Below are 22231 nucleotides of genomic sequence, written 5' to 3' on the forward strand. Positions count from 1 at the left end.
TTCATTCATGGCTATCAATATTTATGAAGCTATAACTCCATTAATGCACCGAGGCAGTGTATGTCACGCATTAGATTTAACCAAATACAAAATCCAATAATTAACCTACACTACCCAGTACATTGATGGAACTATAATTCCACAAATATTGATTGCCTTAAAAAAACAGCCAATTCCCTCTCAATCACAATAATCAATATTAATCATTAACCCATGAAGCATGGCATGCCTTGACACGACATGCAGCCATTGAAAGCGTACAACGTGTTGGGTATAAGGGAAGTAAGAATCGGACCAACAAATGGATCATCGGACGGCCACGATAGTTTCCCTCGATTTGAAGAGAAGACAGTACGGAAGACATAGATGTGAAAGTCGGTATTGGTGACAAACTAATTTTTTATTGAATTTAATTTTATTTTTTAAATGAGGGGATATTTTTCTTAAATTTATTTTGTATTCTTATGCGAAAGTTTTTCCACAAAGTCTCAAAAAAATATCGTAATTTAATTTGACGGACCACATACACTTAGGAAGTTAGGATTCCTATTACAATATTAATACTGTATAATAATAAATAAGAGCATATAGGATGTAGTGAGACCCCAAAGGCTTATAAGTCTTACATCATATATATATATATTTTAAATTAATGGGTAGTTATCTAGTCTTTTGTAAAAATAGTACGTGGAGTTTATAGTTCCACTCATTACACTTTCCAAAAGGGAGAGACAACTGAATGTGTACATTACTTCCAACATTATCTTAGGGGCACCATAGATTTTAATATTCCATTTAAAAAGCCAAAAACAAAACACTAGATTCCCTTGATATATATATGTATTTGAATGGGCCATATTGGGAGTCTCATAGGTCTAAAGAGAATATTCCATTTAAAAAGCCAAAACCAAAACACTAGATTCCCTTGATATCCATATGTATTTAAATGGGCCATATTAGGAGTCTCATAGGTCTAAAGAGAATCCAGGGGGATAATGGTAGGTCTAACCTTAACCTTATGTAGATACATGTGAAGCTAAGCTAGGTTTATTGTGTTTTTTTAATATTTAGGCTTATAGGGTGTGACCTTGGAAGTTAGTGCAATTCCTTAGATTTAACTATTTTTGTCAAGCCTCAGTGCAATTCCTTAGAATTAACTATTTTTGTCAAGCCTCAAAGAAATTTCGACCACACATTCGAAAAGAGCATAGGGATAAATTAGCAAAGTTATAGGTCAAAGCTTTGATTTATTCATTTTGCTATGTACAAATGTGGCTGGAAAAGAATAAAAAAAGTTCAAGATATTTTTTTTTTATAAATGGTAATTAGTGGAAGGGTTTTTATTTTAATTTAAGGTGGATGAGGATTTGTAGATTTTATTTTTATTTTTTAATTGACCACCTAGATTGATTCTCAAGGGAATATGTTCAATATATGTTTCATTGGAATGCTTATTCATGGTTGTAGTGTGTTAGAGAGTTTATTAGGTTGCATTGACTTGTAATAGATTTAAAAAATTTGACGTTTAAAAGCCCACCAATTTCTTAGGGATTTCAAAAGTGTACCTAATTTTAGAAAAACAATGTTATATCTTAGTTGTAAAGGATAGAAACTCTTCAACGCTTTTGGTTTTTTATCATTTGGGTTAAGTAAAATCAAAGTTAATAATAATATTTTTGTTGCAATAGTTTTTTGTTATATATTTATTAAAGGTAAATACTAAAGAAGTTTTTGGTTATATCAACTACATTAATATTTTTCATGTGATTATACCAATACATGTAATTACAAGAAAAATTAAAAAAATAATAAAAAATAAAATGTGTAATAAAGTGTTTTTTAAAATATATTATAAAGGTTAAAAAAAACTTTAAAAATAATAATATAGAAAAATGAATATATAATAATCATGAATATATGATAATTATGACCCATAATATTTCATAAAAGTTTTAATTTATGAGAATTTATAAATATTAGAAGAGTATTTTTTTTTAATTTTAATTGATAGTGGAGAATACACAAATTTAATTCTATTTTTTATATGATTAATGTAAATTTATAATAATATTAAAAATATAACATATTATATATTTATTTTATTTTATTTTATTTTAGATAATAAAAAAATATATTATTTTCATAATTATAATAAAATTGTAATGTAATTATTTGATATATTTAATGGTGAGGTAGGAGTGGGAGGGGTTATTTATTTCTCCAGCGAAAAAATAGAGACTAGATTTGCTTGAGTTTGTGACTCTCTTTTAACAATCAAGCCGAATTTTTTGTATTATGGCAGGGACTTGAATCAGCGATTTTCAAAAGCGTTCATTAGCTAATGGTTTTTGGTGACTATATGCTAGTTATTGAACAAATGTGCAAGATCCACGGGGGCTCCACTCAATAAACCTATGACATAGCATGTGCATTCGTGGCATACTAAACAATACCCTTAATTTGACTACATATTGGAAAATATTTAACCCTATACCAATACGAACCCAATAAACCTTCCCAATTAAAAAAATCCCTATTTTCACTAGATATTGTAAGTATCCATTTTTTCATTAACATTTTTAATACCCATTTATATTTTTTCATTAACTTTGAGCTCCATTTTTTGTACCTACCAATACAAGAACTCATTACCCCTTATTATATGTTCAATATATTATGTCATTTTTTCCTCAATATATATCCCCAATATGAAGGCACATGGTATGGTACTTCTCCCCTAGTGAAGCCTTCGTGGCAAGATCAAAGACACTCAGGTGCAAAATCTCTCTCCTATTTTGCATAGAATAAGTCTGCAAATTCCAATGTTTGAGGTCATTAAATTCTACCATGTTAAGGGGCACCTTAATGCAATGGTGGATTCTTGTGCTAATAAAGGAGTAATCTAGATCAAGGATTAATGGCTCAAGATGACAACATCACCATTGAGAAACCTATTCCATAAAAAAAAAATTATAAATTTTATAATTTGGGTCATGAGCACACTAAGTAGCATTAAAGGAGAAAAGATCGGGTAGGACATTCAAATTCATCCTGTTAGAACCCAACCAATATTGTTGTCCATTCAATCTCTCACCTTGTGGTTATGGTGGCTCCACTCCATGGCTGAGTGTTAGGATCATGCGTACAAATGGACAACTCAGAATACATTAGAAGTAACAAAGGACAAGTGGAAGCATCATTCTCAAGGTATTATGCTTGGATGGAGGTAAGGTTTTAGCATTTCGATTTTTGGAGTTCAAATAACACGCTTGAGGATCCTGAGTTTAATGCGGTAGGATATTAGTTGCAGAGGTATTAATTATCTGGTCATGCTTTGGGCATAGAGAATGCGTAAAATAGATGGATGTTTCAACACAATGGTGAGAGGTTTCGGGCTTGTTGACACAATCCCGCAAGTATATAAAGACTGGTGGTGCACTCTAGCTTCAATAGGAAATAGAGTTTGTTTGCTCAATTTCAGCAGTGATGGTAGATTTCAGAGTAACAAAAATAATGGAGTGCTTGGATAAGGTTCAGATGGGTAAGGTTGATTCCCGTGCCCAATATGTTCTCTTGCATAAGAAAATCAACTTATTTCAAATTATGGTCGAGAGGCTTCAAGTGGCTTATGTCACACTTAGTTTGAAGTTGGATAGAATGATCTCCCCACTTGAAGGAAGGATTCATGAGGTGGAAAAGGAATTGAATGTTGAGGTTCGTGAGCAGCAAGAAGAAATTCATGATCTACTGGTTGTGGCAGTGTCTTGGGACACTTTTGAATCAACTTCTCTTCCCTCTCAACCTCGAATTATTGGTTCCGAAGTTAGTATCTCATATGGATTAAATTATTAAGGATAGTTTTCTCTAGTTTTAAATTATGTATTATAAGTTTGTTAATGTATTAGGATTTTTTTGGAGGCAGTATAAGCTCTATCGGATTAGAACAATAGTATGTAGACAAAGGGCCAAATGTATCATTCTTTTTTGGTCATGTATGTGCACAATGAATGATGTTTTTGAAGAAGATGTAAAAGGTTCTGGCCTTCAAACTGGTTGAATCAATAGAAACATCCCCTACCCATTTCATTTAAAAAAAATTATTTAATGTTTTTAACATTTTTGAAACATATTTTTTTGATTGATTTTACATATTAAATATTAATTATTTTACAAATATAAATATGGTTATTGATTATATATTATTTTTAAATATACTAAAAATAATTTATACTTGCATCATTTTTTGTTTATATTATTTGAGTGATTTATATTTAAAATATCACAAAATAGTATTAACATTATTAGTCTTAGATAAAATAGGACTATAACAATTGATTTGTCAGTTAACCACCATTAGTTTAGCATTAACCAATTTGAAAAAAATGATTATTTTTTAATATTATTAAAAAATATTTTTCAAACATTTGATTGGACAATAACTTAAAGGTCTTATTGTAGCCTTTGCACAATACAATGTCATGTGGATAACTACCTCAAATTTTCTACTATAACTTCTAGACACAATTGCAATATTCATGATTTTTAGATATTTGTGTAATGACTTTTCATTGTTAAGCTGAACAAGAAAACCACCCAAAATTAAAATCATTGAAAATAGCTCATACTAATGTAAATAACATATGTACCATTAGTTACAACCCATCATAATCTAAGCAAGTCTTTGCATAAAAAATGGATAGGGATAAGGGATGGCGCTAGGGGGAAGGGTGCATTATGACCCCGAGGAAGTCCAAGTTGCAAATGTTAGGCTAGGAGAAATTCCACGAATGAATTCTTTCCTTTGCATTAAGATAGAATATAACTATATACAAGGAGAGGGAGACTATTGGGTTTCATCTCCCAATGTCTCTTCATCTTCCAACTTTTCTTATTTTGTTATTTACAATATTTACATAGGATTCTTAATTCTAAAGATTAGGTGTTCAACATTCCCCCCCTTAATCTAAAGGGATGTTGGTGAGTCCAAGCATCATTCAGAATCTTTCAAACTTTTCCCTTCCAAGCGCTTTGGTGAATATGTCTACAATCTGTTCAATTGTGGAACAATGTCATAGGTGGATTTTTTTGGCCTAAACATGATGTCAAATCAGATGGTATTTTGTATTGATATGCTTCATTCGATCATGGAACTTTGGGTTCTTGGCTAAATTTATTGCAGAAGTGTTTTCAATTAAAAGAGAAGTTGAATGTACTTGTTTCTCATGCAAATATTCTAGAATTTTCCTGAGCCACGCAATTTCCTTTGTTGCTTCAGTTGATGCCATATGTTTTGCCTCAATTATGGAATTTGCTAAAATTGATTGTTTGCGTGACCTCCAGGAGCTAATTCCCGATCCACAACTGATCCAGATCTTGGGGGAATGCCCCCAAGATCTAAAAAATTGAAATGGATCTTGGGGAGAGGACCCCAAGATCTGAAAATTTGAAATTCCAAAAAAATATAAGAACACACAGTAGACAAAATCACAAAGAAACTTTTTTATTAAAGTAGAGAATAATAGTAAAAGCTACATTGTGGTGGACAATCTTTCCTTTTACAAAATGTGACTTATTACTTATAGTCCTTTTTTAGTTACAATACCACAGGTAAATTCCATGGGTGGGTAAATACCATGGGTGAATGAATACCATGGGTAGATTCCACTTACAATACCATGGGTGGATGAATACCATGGGTGAATGAATACCATGGGTAGATGCCACTTTCCATTCATATCATTCCTCCCTCCTTAGGAAGCAGTGGTCCCCATTGCATGAAGTTCCCTCCTAAGAAGGTTGTGTTGAATATGAAGAGCCATTGAAGAGAAGGGTTTTGTGTGGTTAACCCATAACTGTGATGAACGAAGATTCAAGGATAGAGATACCCTGTACTGCTTGTGACCAACTGTGATATTGACATTGTGCGTCCTAGCAAAAGGACTTCGATAAAGTGTGGGTTTATGGATGACCCATAACCAAGAAAAACGAAGATCCAAGGATAGAGATACCCTATAATGCTTGTGACCAACTATGATACTAACAATGTGCGGCCTAGCAAATGGACTTCGATGACAAGGATTTTGTGTGGTTGACACATAACCGTTATGATGCATGTTGATGAAGTAGCAGGTGCCTACATAGCCTGGGGTGGGAGGGGACATCTCCAAAAAACCCAAGCCTAATGTTGCTATGCTGAAACCGATGAATGTGGGTGGGGTTGAGCGAAGTGATACCATGTAGGAATTCGAACGGAATCTCTCTGCTTTCGAATTCAAACTACGTGAAAATGAGCATACTATTTCCCAGTTCCGCACTCTTGATCATTAGTACAGGGGCTATTTTCCGGCCAGCTATTGGATCCCACCGGCATCGCATATGATGGTCTCGATGTCGAACGCCATGCATCTAAGCGATCGTATACATACAATATTATCGAAACAACAAAAAAAAATGAATGAAATGAAGTTAGTGAAGCAGGTTCCTACTAAAGCGGGCTGGAAGGACATCTCTTCAAAGGGAACCCGCTTCGAATGCTGCTCCAGATATAAAAAATAATTTAAAATAGGCATAATGCAGTTAATATAAGTTAGAATATTTATTATAACCTATTTTTAGAAATAGAATGACCATTTTGCATCTTCCCATGTGATTGAAATCCCTATCTGGAAAATCTAGAAACTCAAATTCACGTTGCAACTGTCCTGCCGTCACAAAAGTTCTGAAAAAATAGTTGATTTTAAATCAACGATATCTCCCTCACTTGAAATTCGATTCAACCAATTTTTTTTTTAAATTGGGTGATTTTTAAAGAGGATCTCAGATATGCAATCATTTTTTTTTTGAAGTTCTGCAAAAAAAAAACTGCAAAAAGTTATATGAGAGACGTCGTCCATGAATTGTTGTCATAAAAATTTATACAACAAAACTGATTTTAAATTAGTGATATCTCCCTCATCCAGACTCTGATTCTATTGATTTATTTTTTAATTTGTGTATTTTTCACAAGGAATCCAAATATGTTATTTGTTTTTGTGAAATTTGCACCATTAGTTCCTGCAAAAATATGAGAAAATAAGAAATATTTTTGCTTTGCCCAAGAAAGTGATTTGTGGAGGTCCTATAAAGTGCATGAAGTTTTTTGAAGATTCCTGCAAAAATTTGAAATTGAAATATGCATTAAAACCTCATTCCCATGGAGTTGTAACTTGGCTCTGATACCATTGATCTGGATCTTGGGGGAAGGCCCCCAAGATCTAAAAAATTGAAATGGATCCTTGGGGGAGGCCCCCAAGATCTGAAAAATTGAAATGCCAGAAAAATATGAGAACACACAGTAGACAAAATCACCAAGAACTTTTTTATTAAAATAGAGAATAACTGTAAAAGCTACATTGTGGTGAACAATTTGTCCTTTTACAAACTGTGACTTGTTACTTATAGTCTTTTTTTAAGTTACAATAGCACGGTAAATTCCACGGGTGGGTAAATACCATGGGTGAATGAATACCATGGGTAGATGTCACTTATGATACCATGGGTGGATTCCACTTACAATACCATGGGTAGATTCCATGGATGGATGAATACAATGGGTGGATAAATACCATGGGTGAATGAATACCATGGGTAGATGCTATTTTTCATTCAGATCAACGACGCATAACATAACCTGAAGTAGATGCTTCAGTTTCTTTATCTCCATCAAAATCTGAATCAAAGTATCCAATTAAGCTGAAATCATCTGCTTGTGTATACTTGAGTCCAAATTATTGAGTTCCCTTCAAGTACTTTAGAATTCTTTTTGCAGTATACCAATGACCTTCACAAGGCTTTCACATGACCCTGGAAAGGATTCCAATAGAAAATGAAATGTCTAGTTTGGTAGTAGTAAGGTACTTGAGACTTCCTATGAGTTGTTTGTACTTTGTTGCATCCTCAAATTCTTTTCCTTCGGTGGATGTGAGCTTTAAGCTCCATTCCATTGTAGTAGCCAAAAGATTGCACTCAGCCATGCCAAACATGTTCAATAGATCTCCAATGTACTTATTTTGAGAGAGGAATATAGAATTCGGATGTTAGGTTACTACAATATCAGGATAATAGTGAATATAGCCAAAACCTGTCATTTCAAAAAATTTCCTCAGTTCTTTATTTATGGATACAATGTAGCTCTCATTATTCCCTATCATTAGAAGATCATCTACATACACCATAAGATATACAATTGTTTTTCCAACTTTCTTGACAAACAAAGTTGCATCATCAAGATTATAATGTTTGAAATTGAGTTTTAGAAGATGCCAGTTAACTTATTGTACCAGGCTCATGGTACTTGCTTGAGTCCATACAAGGATTTTACAAGCTTGCATACTTTGTATTCCTGACCCTTCACAACAAATCCTTCTGGTTGGGACATAAAAACATTATATTTCATATCTCCATTAAAGAAAGTAGTTTTTACATCCATTTTATGGAATTTCCAACCATTCTAAGCTACCAAGGCAAAGAGTGTCTGAATAGTAGCCCATTTTGTTGCGGGGGCAAAGGTTTCCTCATAATCGACCCCTTCTTTCTATGCAAAACCTTTTATCACAAGCCTGTATTTATGCTTGTCAAGTGAGCCATCTGCTTTATACTTGTTCTTGAAGACCCACTTGCATCCTATTGGTTTAGTTCCCAATGGAGGATGAACTAGCTTCCATGTGCCATTCTTTATCAAAGCATAATATTCTTTTTGCATCACTTCTTTCCATTCATCATTAGAATCAACTTCTTTGAAGGAACTTGGTTCAAAATATATAGACAAATTCAATTCAAAATCATACGAAACATCCATATCAATAAGTGAACCAAAATTGTCTACATCACGTCCATTTTGTCTGGTTGAGCTTCTTGTTCCTGTCTTTCCAACCTCAACAGAACGAACACTTTCAAGTGTCTTTGTCATCCATTTTGGAGGACCTTTCTGAGATGGTCTAGGCTATTGAGTTGACTGAGATAGGGCTGAATCACAATTTAGTCACCCAATTTTGTCAATCACATCACTTGAAGTGTCATCAGCGGTCGAGGCTTCATCTGGGGGAGAGAGTGCTTCAGAAGAAGATTCAACAAATTCATCCAGTATAGGGATCCCCCCTTCAAGATGTGGAATCTCATTATCAAACCCTTGAAAAAACTTTGCATGTTCGAATATATCCAAGTGATCAAGTTGTTGCTCAACAACATTGTCAGTCTTGGAAGATTCAAAAATATCACATTTATAGATATTATAAACTTCCTATTCACTTCATCATAGAGATGGTATGCTTTGGAGGTATTTGAGTACCCCTAGAAGATAGATTTGCAACTCCTTGCACCGAATATGTTTCTTTATTCCTTAGGTATCAAGGCATAATAGGTGGAACCAAAAACCCTAAGATGCCTCACTAAAGGAATGTGGCCATACCACATTTCATAGGGAGTCTTGTTTTTTATAGCATTAGACGGACACCTATTCTTTAGATATACAACATATATAACTGCATCAACCCAAAATATCAACTTAACATTCTTGAAAAACATCATGGAATGTACCATATTTAAGATTATCTTGTTCATTCTTTTAGCTACTCCATTTTGTTGGGGATAATAAGGCACAATTATTTTATAGTGGATCCCATGTTGGTGAAGATAGTTTTCAAATTCATTTGATGTATTTTCTTTTCCATTATCAATATGAATAGATCTAGTATGAGATTGTGCATCATTTTCAATCCATGAATGAAAGTTCTTAAATGTTTCAAAAGCTTTGGATTTGTTCTTCAATAAATAAACCCAACACATTCTAGTGTAGTCATCAATAAATGTCATCATATATTTATTACCATTTGCAGAAAGAACATGCATTGGGCCACATAAATCAGAATGAATGAGTTCAATTTTTCTATGTGTTCTGAAATGAGAATCATGAAAATAATGTTTGTTGTGATTTCTTAAGATACAAGCATCATATTGCTTAAGTTTCCTAGGAATTGTAGACAAACCAGTAACACCATTTTTCTTCAACAAACGAAGATTGCCATAGTTCAAGTGTCCAAATCTAGCATGCCATAAAACACTTGATGGAAATGTAAATTTATCATAGTGAGAACTGTATGAAAAGTTTTATGCATGAGAAGAGGTTCCTTGTAGCTTCATAAGTCTTTCTTATTCTATCCCAGTCATGACAAGTGACTGGTTTGATGCTTTTCTAACCTTGACCTTGCAATAAAATATATGAATGGAGTGCCCTTATTGGCGAATGTGGACCAAAGATAACAAGTTTCTTCTCAACTTTGGGAGGTATAGAACATCATGTAGAAGAAAGCCTGGAAGATTGGTTAGTTTGAGCCTGATGGTGCCAAGCCCTGATGGTTGTAGTTTTGACTTGTGTGAAAAATATACTGCTCCATAAACATTATCAATGAATTATTCAAAGAAATTTCTTCTGAAGTTCATGTGGAAAGCTGCTCCTTAATCAATCAACCAAGCATCTTTCCATGAAGCAAGTGAAGCATTGAATAATTCTTTAGTTACTCTAATGTTACAATGTGCCACAACATAATGAGAAAAGTCGAGTGCTTTTCCTTTCCCTTTACCAGATGCTTTGCCCTTTTCTTCATTTCCTTCCTACTTGATTCTATCCCAAGGAAGCTTACATGTGGAAGCATCATGTCAATCTCTATTTCATCATAGAAATGAATACCATACCTTTCTCCTTTGAAATGTTTTCCCCCCGACTCTAAAGTTCTTCCTTCCTCTTCCTCTTTGGCCACCTCTTGCTCTAGAAGAACCTTGTGCATGATTCTTCTCTTTCCGTGCAAGGAACGTAGCTTTTTCAAAAGACTAAGTAATTGTCTTATTCCCAAAATCCTTCTCTCTTTGAGCAAACTTCTTCTCAAGGGAGTCAAAGGTAATCTCCTTAAGTTTTCCACTTGCTTGCAATGACTAAAGATAATGTGAATAAGTGGGATATAATTCCTTGACATAAGCTATGAGAGGAATATATATTTCAACACTAGTGGCTTTTAAATCATGCATAATCAATCTTACTTCTGATCCTAAAGCAAGAGGGTCATCATTTTTCAACTCAAAACTGAACAACTTGATCATCAATTGAACAACTTCAAGTTCAAATGTGATTCATACAATTCCTTCAACTTATTTAAGGCTTCAAAGGAATTTGAATGTCGAGAAATATGATGGCTCACATATTCATTTATTGATGCTGCAATCAAAGAATAGGCTTTGTTGTTCTTATTTTCCTAAAGGGAGAGCTCTTTGTCTGAAGTGGAATTTTTAGGTGCATTGTCTCCTTATCCTTCACAAAACCCTTTCCACAATTAATTAAAAATGATGGTGTATTTTATCTTCCAAAACCACTCATGGTAGTGAGAACTACTCCCACTATAGATATGATTGAATGCATCACCCAAAAAAAATTGCTTTTGATTCAAAATTACAACCTTACTTGATGTCTTCTATTTTAAGTAAGTAACATGTTGATTGAATATGTAAATTACAAACCTTCACTTTTCATTATGCATATAAATAGTCACCACCATATAATATATTATTTCTCCCTCATGTAATTTATGACATGTAATACTTATTACCCCACTCATACACTTTATGGTCTTCAAAAAGGAGACACAAAAATTTAATATGTTGGGTCCCTATAATACTAGTGATTCCCCCATTACTATTGTAGTTGTATCCCTTATTAATATTGTTGTGCCCCTATTGTCCCCATATTGTTATTACTGTGCCCCACAGAATCCCTCTATTGTTATTTTTGTGCCTTTATATTATTATTGTTAGGCTGGCTTGGTTATATTGTGACTCCTTAGACTCCTATATATAGAAAGGAGGTTTTGTCATTTAAAGGAGGTTTCCCCCTCGAAGAGGTTGAATTCTAAGGCGTTGATCTATCTTTTCTATATTTTTGTGAGCTGGTTTCATAACATTTGGTATCAGAGCTTTGGATTCTAGGGTTTTGCTGCTCCAAATAGGTCATCATGGAATTTTCACTATAACTTTTGTTCTGCGATGTTTCAGAAGCGAGAAAAAAAACCCATTTGAGACAAAATCATGCTCAACCTCGAGTTCAAATTTTAGAGCTTTTAGTGCAATATTTGTGGAGATATGATTTGATGAAGTTGGTCTTTTTGCAGACTCTTGAATTACATTCCAAACAGGTGACCTTGGGAAAATCGTCATAACCTTTGTTTTGGGCATCAAATTGCAATTTCGTCAGAAGTTACAGAAAGAGGACGGATTTTAGTTTCCTGTAGATATTTTTTAGACCCGAAGGTCAAAACAGTGACACGTGGCACTTCATACAAGTTCTCTCTTCTGAAAAGGTATATAATCTGGTCATCTTGGGAGATTGTGCATAACTATTTCTTAGAGAATCTAAATTCGATTAGATTGGTGGAATTGGAAAGAGGACACAACGGGCTACTTCAGGTCACATTTCAGAATTGGATGATATGAAATTATAGAGATACATCAGATTCAATATCGAGCTCCTACAAAGTGAAAAAAGGTGTGTAATTTTTTTTAATTTTGCATAAGATTGGTTTGAAAAATTAGTTTGAAGGAATTCAAAGGGAATCGTGAAGAATTATTAGCATTAATTAATGCCCCGAAGAAAGAAAACGGAAACACCTAGTAAGCAACATGAAAGCTCTATCGTGACTCATGAAGAAGAGGAAGAAATGCAACATGATATATCAAAATTACAAGACCAAGTACAACAAATTTCACTCTCACTAAAGGTAAATGAAGCCAAGATGAATGACATGGAAGCTAAGATGAATGGCATGGAAGATAAGATGAATTGCATGGATGCTAAGATGGAAGCTAAGATGAATGGCATGGACACTAAGATGGAAGCTAAGATGAATGGCATGGACGTTAGGATAGAAGAATTGAAGATAAATTTGAATAAGTTGCTACAAGAAATGGTCACTAATGGTGAAAGGGTAGTAAAGGAAACTCATGATGAGAAAAAAAGAAATGTTAATCATGATTTCATAGACTCTAATGTTGGATTGAATACTAGCTATATTCCAAAAATCGATATGAGGAAGTTTGATGGCAAGGATCCTACAACATGGATACTACATATGGAGAAATTTTTCGATCTCCATAATGTGAAAAACACACAAAAGTACGTATTGCAACTTTATATTTGGAACCAAATTAGTTTGTATGGTATCAATGGCTTTGGTCTCGTAAACAAATTGTCACTTGGGCAATTTTTATGGAAGAATTGACAGCACATTATGAGGATACAAAAAACAACACCTTTTTTAGCCAATTGATAAGTCTCAAACAAAAGGGTTCAATGATGGAACACATTGAGGACTTCCAAAAATTGAACATAAAGGTAAAAGATATTCCAGAGGAGCATAGGATTGATATGTTCATAGGGACTTTAAAGGATAATATCCAACATGACGTTCGCCTTTGGGAACCTGATTCATTGGAGAAGGCATTCAGGTTAGCAAGAAAAATGGAAAGCAAAATTATGGCAATGAGGAAGCCTACCACTCACAACTATAAAGATGGAAGTGTTGTTGCCCTTAGCCTTCAACAACCTATAAGGTTGAAACCACAACAATTGGAAGAAAAAAGAGTAAAAGGGCTTTGTTACAGTTGTGATAGCAAATACACTAAAGGTCATAAGTGTGCCGAGAAGAAATTATTCTACACAGATTGTGAAGAGGAGGAAGAAAAGGAACAAGAAATGTCAAAAGAAGAGGATATAATCCAAAAAAAACCCTAGATAAAGAAGAAATGAATATGACCATATCTTGTAATGCATTGGCTAGAATTACCACTCCTCAAACTATAAAGATAGAAGGACATATCAAGAAGAAAAAGGTAATAGTGTTGATTGGTTCAGGAAGTACCCACAATTTTATTCATTGTAAGATAGCAAAAGAATTGAATTGCTTCCTATATCCAGCACCAGAGTGTCAAGTAATGGTTGCAAGTGGAGGAACCATAAATTGCTCTAGAAAGTGCCATAATATCAAGCTATCCATGGGAGAATATGTATTGAATAGCCCAATGCTTTCCATTCCAATGGGAGGTTCTGATGTTGTACTAGGAGTCCAATGGCTACAATCCTTGGGTACAATAGCTTTTAATTTTCAAGAACTTTTCATGAAATTTTTTGTGGATGGAAAGGAAGTTGAATTAAGGGGTATTGCAGGGAAACCGGGAAAGATAATCAGCTCTAATGATATGACAAAGCTTCTAAAAAAGGAACAACGAGGTGTAATTGCACAATTATGTTCGCTAGATGTTTCCACATCAAAATCACCTATTTCTCCAGATCTCCAAAAAATCTTGGACAATCATTCCAAGGTATTTGAGACTCCCAAAGGTCTCCCACCTATTTGTGATCAAGATCATGCTATTCATTTGATTCCAGGAAGTGTTCCTCCAAACATCAGGCCATACAGATATCCTTATGCCCAAAAGAGTGAAATTGAACGTATGGTTGTAGAAATGCTAGAGGCTGGTATAATTCAACCTAGTCGAAGTTCTTTCTCTGCTTCAGTAGTATTGGTGCACAAGAAGGATGGATCATGGTGCATGTGTCCGGATTATAGAGAGCTCAACAAGCTCACTATTAAAGATAAATTTCCCATTCCTGTAATTAATGAATTATGGGATGAATTGCATGGATCAATTTACTTCACCAAGTTGGATCTTCGTTCAAGATATCATCAAATCAAAATGAAGATTGAAGACATTCCTAAAACAACATTTAGAACTCACGAGGGTCATTATGAATTTTTGGTCATGTCTTTTGGCCTTGCCAATGCACCTTCTACATTTTAAGGTTTGATGAATTCCATTTTCAAACCCTTCCTTATAAAATTTGTGTTAGTATTTTTTGATGATATACTAATCTACAACAAGTCTTGGAAGGATCATGTTGAACATGTTGACAGGGTGCTACAACTATTGGAGGAGAAACAATTATATGCAAAAAGCTCCAAATGTTTCTTTGGAGTACAAGAGGTGGAATATCTGGATCATATTGTATTTCATGAAGGTGTTAAGGTAGACCCTAGCAAATTTAAAGCCATTAAGGAATGGAAAACCCCCACATCCATAAAGCATCTGCGAGGATTTCTTGGGTTGACAGGGTATTATTGCAAGTTTATTAAGAATTATGGGAGAATAGCAACACCTCTAACAACATTATTGAAGAAAGATGCATTTTCATGGACTCTAGAAGCAACAAAGGCCTTCGAACATCTTAAAGAGGCAATGTGCCAAGCACCGGTCTTAGCTACACCAGACTTCACAAAAACCTTTATTATGGAATGTGATGCTTCAGGAAATGGAATTGGTGCTGTTTTAATGCAAGATGAAAGACCCATTGCTTTCGAAAGTCATCCAATCAAGGGAAAGTATTTACACAAAGCTATTTATGAGGAAGAAATGTTGGCAATACTACATGCACTTAAGAAATGGTGACCCTACCTAATAGGAAGACACTTCAAGGTAAAAACGGATCATGATAGCCTTAAATACTTTTTAGAACAAAGATTATCCTCTAAAGGGAAACAAAAATGGGTCACAAAGATGTTGGGTTATGACTTTGAAATCATCTACAAAAAAGGGAAGCAAAATGTTGTGGCAGATGCACTCTCAAGAAAGGATGAGGGTGTGGAAGCATTGTTGTGTGCCATTTCTATTATCCAACCAGATTGGATAAACGAAGCAAGGGAGGAATGGAAGAATGACGAAGAAGTGGGGGCACTTATTCGAAAGTTACAACAAGAATCCAGTACATCTGATACATTTAGTTGGAAAAATGATTCATTATGTACAAAGATCGCTTATACCTCTGTAAGAATTCCCAACTCAAACAAAAGATTCGTATAAAATTGCACACTTCTCCCTTAGGAGGGCACTGAGGATTTTTAAAAACATACCATAGGTTTAAGAAGGAAATTTTTTGGGTTGGCCTTAAATTGGATATTCAAAAGTTTGTGGCGGAATGTTTAGTTTGCCAAAAAAATAAAGTTGAAACAATTAAGACCCCAGGCCTATTACAACCTTTATCCATTCCAAGCCAATGTTGGGAGGAGGTTTCAATGGATTTTATCACAGGTTTACCCAAGTTTGAAGGAAAGAGTGTCATCATGGTGGTAGTTGACAGACTTACCAAGTATGCACATTTTTGTGCATTATCACATCCATTTAAAGCCAATACAGTTGCTATTGCATTTTTGGAAACAATTCAAAAGCTACATGGAAACCCAAAGATTATTGTAAGTGACAGAGATCCCATTTTCACTGGAAAGTTTTGGACAAAATTATTTTCTTGTCTTGGTACTCAGTTAGCTCATAGCTCATCTTATCATCCTCAATTTGATGGGAAAACTGAGATAGTAAACAAATGTTTGGAAGGATATCTTTGTTGCTTTGTATCTAATAAACAGACACAATGGGTCAAATGGTGGCCTCTGGCTGAATGGCGGTATAACACTTCCTTCCATACTGCAGCAAAAATGACCCCATTTATGGCACTTTATGGATATCAGCCACCATCCATCACATCATATTTAAGAGAAAATTCTAAGGTTCAAGTAGTGGAACATCGCATCGAGTATCAACAACAAGTTCTCCAACTCTTAAAGGATAACCTCGTGTTGGCGCATAATAGAATGAAACAACAGGCAAATCAACATCGCAGTGAAAGAGGTTTTGATGTAGGTGACTGGCTATTCCTATAGCTACAACCATATAAACAAATGTCCCTTAAGAAAGCTAAGAAGGATAATAAATTATCACCAAAGTATTATGGTCCGTACAAGGTGTTGCAAAAGATTGGCACTATGGCATACAAATTGGATTTTCTTGCTCCATGTTTCATGTTTAAAGAAGGTTATAGGCGACAAGCTCCCAGTTCAAACAATATTGCCAAAACTTGACGAGGAAGGAAAAAATATTGGAACCAGAAGCAGTTATAGAAACAAGAACCCGATAGCTACGAAATCAATCAATTTCGGAGTATCTCATCAAGTGGAAGAACTTATCCGCCTAAGATTCCACATGGTAGGATGTGAATTTTATACAGAAGCATCCAGAACTACTCAAGCGTTGAGGACAACACTTTTTTGGAGGGGCATGTTGGGTACCTATAATACTAGTGATTCCCCCATTACTATTGTAGTTGTATCCCTTATTAATATTGTTGTGCCCCTATTATCCCCATATTGTTATTACTGTGCCCCATAGAATCCCTCTATTGTTATTTTTGTGCCTTTATATTATTATTGTTAGGTCGGCTTGGTTATATTGTGACCCCTTAGACTCCTATATATAGAAAGGAGGTTTTGTCAATTGATTCATCCAAGATTTGTTCATTTGTGTAATTTAAAGGAGGTTGCCCCCTCGAAGAGGCTAAATTCTAAGGCATTGATCTATCTTTTCTATCTTTTTGTGAGCTAGTTTCATAACATAATATTACAAAAATTCACTCTGATAAACCATTAAATATGCAATGGGAATTATATGCCACCACTTATAATAATATGTTTTCTTAAAAAACTCAAATCATATATCATATGTTATGCACCATACCACATATATCATGACATTTTAAAGGTTATCATATGTAAGCATTAAAAACGTTTAAAAAGCTTCAACACAAGTTATCATATGCACACATTAAAAATGTTTAAAAAACTCAAACGCACTTTCCAACAGATTGCCAACATCCATATGCAATCTAAAATCTATCAGCTTGTACATAATTCATATATATGGAGAGTGGAAACTATTCAATAGTGCACTGAAACTGCATCCTCAAAAATTCCAACGCACATATGGCCATACACATAATGCACCAAAATTATATATAAGGAGAGCAACGCATGACCTTTCAGCAAAACCCAAGAATGTACATACCATAACACATATAGCAAGGCTAATATAACCGAGAACAAGTTCAGAGATTTTTTGAGCGTGCTCTGCTCCCGCTCAGACATTTTCAAACTCGGTGAGCGACCTCCTCCTTCTAATCCCAGGGCTTCAGCCCTCGCCTAGTACGTGATGGATCAAGCAGAGCCTCCTCCTGAGGGTACTTCGATCCCTACCCCATCTGTAGGAACTTCAACACAGCTGTGATAAAATGCAGAAGCCTTTGCTTCGTTCCTCTCCTCCTTGGGACCATCTCGTCCCAGATCGTCCATATCAAATTTCGTTAAGAAGATCAATGAAATGCCCGAAATAAAACTTCCTCCTGCTCTTCCTCACTGCGCAACTTTGTCTCTCTCTAAGCGAGGTCTGGTGGGTCATTTCACTGGTATCTGGTCCCCCCTCCCGTTCTTTCCTCAAATGGGGAGAAAGAAATTGGGCCTCATCTATAATGGGGAAAATCTCCATCATATTCTGTGGAAGATGATACTTTACCTTCCATTTTGAAACAAAAGAATATAGAGACTTAATCTTTAGAAATGGGCCTTATTTCATGGATTCAAGAGGGATTTATCTCAATAGATGGACTCCGGACTTCAATCCAGAGCTGGATGTGCCAAATGCAGTGCCAGTATGGGTGAATCTTCCTCATATTCCTCTTCATTGCTGGGGAGATGAATCTATTAAAGAAATAGGGAATGTTGTGGGGAAATACATTGAAAGAAGTGAGCCAAAGGAAAACATGCATGCCTGCACGAGAATATGTGTAGAAGTAGATCTGGGGAAAGGATTTTCGGAAGCAGTCAAGATCAAAGTGGATAATTGGGTTCACATCTAATAGCTAGACTATGAAAAAATACCATTCAAATGTAAGGCATGTCATGAATATGGTCATTTTGCAAATAGATGTGCTAAAAACCAGGAAATAGAAGAAATAGAAAACTAGGAACCAAAATGGGAGCAAGTCAAGAGGAAAAAGTCAGCAACCAAACCCAAAACCTCTTATGTTTCCAATCTTCCTCCCTCTTCAGCTACCTTCCCCCCTTCCTTGTCCCTCCCCCCCCTCCCCCCCATCCTTCCCTTCCAAACCTATTTCATCTAAAGACCCCCTCCCTCCCTCTGCTCCCCTCCCTTCATCTTCTATCCCTCCCCCCTTATCAGATCTATTAGTCTCTAATCCCTTTGGCTCCCTTGTGGACCCTGATCTCCCCTCGCCTCCCCCTTCCTCCCCCCTCTTCTTCCCTTCCCCTCTAATCCCTCCCCTACCTCAGCTATCCCCTCCCAAAGCCCTCACCCCTCCTCCTTCGATCACATAATCACTCACACCCTTTCCAAAGAGCTCCTCTCCTCTCACAACCACCCTAAAAGGGCAAGCATAAAAACTAACAGAGAAATTAGAGATGAAGCAGTGGCAAAAGAAATGGCTTTGGGCTCCCAACAACCTTTGGACACTTTCCTGGAAAAATAATAAGGATAAAAATGCCCACCCTAATGGAGGGAAAGGTCCCTCAACCCTTAACATTAAGTGATAATGATTATAGTCTCTTGGAATTGCAGAGGAATGGGCAGTACACCAAAAATTAAGGCAATGAAAGATATCATAACTTCAGAGAAACTTGATATCTTTATGCTCTAGGAGAAAAAGGCAAATGAAAAGGAAATGGAAACAATGATTCAAAAAACCAAAAAGTATCAAGGAACCTCAATCCCAATGATTGGGGTCTCAGGAGGAATATTCACACTATGGAAAACTGAAAATTGGGAGCTTATTCAACAAAAAAAAGAGCTACTTTGGATAAAAACAGAACTGGAAAACAAAAAAACAAAAGGGAAGTATTGCATTATAAATATTTATGCCCCAAACCATTACAGGGACAAGGAAGTTTGTTGGTCCACCCTCAAAATTCATATTATGCTGGAACAAAACAGAGGCATAATTGTAGGAGGAGATCTCAATTTGGTATTAAGTGCAGAGGAAAAAATCAAGGGAAAAATACAATGCTTACCCTTATAGGGAAATGTTAGAATCTGTTATTGAAGCATACAAATTAATGGGTATGCCTCCTAGCAATGGAAAATACACATGGAGCAACAAAAGAATTGGGAAAAATAACATACAGGAAAGATTGGATAGATTCCTAATACAAGACAAAGTTATCAATGTGTTCAGTGAGAAAAAATCCAAAATCATCCACAATATAGCATCAAATCACAAACTTGTGGATATCACCCTTGGTAAGTTATATAATCTTGGCCCAATTCCTTTCAGTGAAAGCTCCATGTGGAATAACAGAGAAGAAGTCAAAAAAATCATAGCTGAAGTGTGGACAACACCAATCAATGTCTCACCTAGCTGTGTTTGGGAAATTAAATTAAAAGCCCTGAGGAGAGAGCTAAAACATTGGACAAGGATCAACAATATAGAAACACAAAAAAGAAAGTTAGAAATAGTAGAAAAAATAGATAGAATCCAAATGGAAAAGGAGCAGCAAGAGGAAATGCAAGAGAGCATATGGCAGGAAAAGCAAGCATATTGAGAGATGAATAGACAAAACGGAAAGGAAGAAGAAGAGTGGCAGATAAAATCACGAAGTCTATGGCTCAAAGCAGGAGACAAGAACACAACTTTCTTTCATAATACGACCAAGATAAGAAGAAATCAAAATCAAATAGACAACATAAAAGATAATCAAGGCAAATAATTCAAAGGTCAAGAGGAAATAAAGAAGGAGGCTTACAAATACTATAAAAATATATTATCATCACCAGCTTCAAATAACAAGTATGAAGAATACCTCCAGCATATACCTAGGAAAATTAGTGAAGCAGAAAACAATGAACTCACAAGAATAGTTGAAGTAAAGGAAGTAGCAGATGTTGTTTGGGATTTGCATCCGGATAAGGCTCTTGGCCTGGATGGGTTCCCTATTTCCTTCTATAAAAACAACTAGACCATTATTAAAAAAGATCCGATAAGAATGATAAGAAATGTTTTTTGGAAATTCAAGGTTGGAGGATTCACAAAATCTTCCTTCCTGGCTCTTGTGCCAAAAGAGTCAAAAGCTAACTCCTTTAGTAGATTCATGCCTATTTCTATGTGTAACTCCTCCTACAAAATCACAACAAAAATCGTCACAAACAGAATAAAATTATTGCTTCCGATAATAATATCAAAAAACCAAGGAGGATTTGTCCCAAAAAGACAAATTCTGGACAACATTATGAAAGTGCAGGAAGCTTTGCACTCTAGCCTAATGAAAAAATAAAAAGGAATTATTTTCAAGCTTGACGTGGCTAATGCTTTTGATAGGGTCGACTTGTTTTTTCTTGCGGCTGTCCTACAGAGATTTGGGTTCTCCAAAAAGGCAATAGATATAATAAAACCCTGTATTATGGGTCCTTGGATCACTCCATTGGTCAATGGAAGACCAAGTGAATATTTTCAGAGTTCAAGGGGCTACAACAAGGTTTTCATCTCTCTCCTTTCTTATACATTATAATGGCGGACTCCCTGAGCAGAAGTCTTGAGAAATGCAGACAAGAGAGAACTATCATAGGATTCTCAATCTCTCCTGAAGTAAAAAGTATAAACCACTCCCTATTTGCAGATTACACTTCGATTATGGGAGGGGCCTCCTGCACAATGGCAAGAATAATAAAAAAGGTACTAAAAAGTTTTTTGGAAGCCTCCGTGGGGCTTCTAAATAATCATAAATGCAAAATCTATGGATGGAACACTTCATCTGCACTCTCCAAAAAATATCATAAATTTTGGAAATTCCATTTCAAGATAAGTGGTGCCACTTCCAATATCTTGGACTCTCGATATCAAAAGAAAATTTGAAGACCGACATATGGAATAAGTAAATTGAGAAAATGAAACAAAAAGTGCAGAATTGGGGCATGATCTAGCTCAATATGGTAGGAAGGGTGGTATTAATAAAGGCCCTCCTCACAGTGTTGGCATTATGAGACAAGTGTTGTCCTTGATGGCAAACCACACTGATGAGAAATCATAGTGCAGAAGGACAGCAGCAAGGAATTGATGATCAGACTATAAGAAGAAGAGGAAGTTCATACACGCAGGTTCATTAAGCCCAAGTCGCGTGTACACGCAGGTTTGCTTCAGTAAAAGAGCGTGTATGTGGAAATCTTATCTTTGGTCCACGACGGTTATTCCTTGGAAGTTGTGCCTATGGTTTTGGACCTTGGTGTCTCGACGGACGTGTTGATCCCTAGTTTTGAAGTTGATGGTATT

This window comes from Pinus tabuliformis, chromosome 8, assembly GCF_031772625.1.
Source record: "Pinus tabuliformis cultivar Carrire ecotype Pingquan chromosome 8, CPIR1, whole genome shotgun sequence".
NCBI lineage: Eukaryota > Viridiplantae > Streptophyta > Pinopsida > Pinales > Pinaceae > Pinus > Pinus tabuliformis.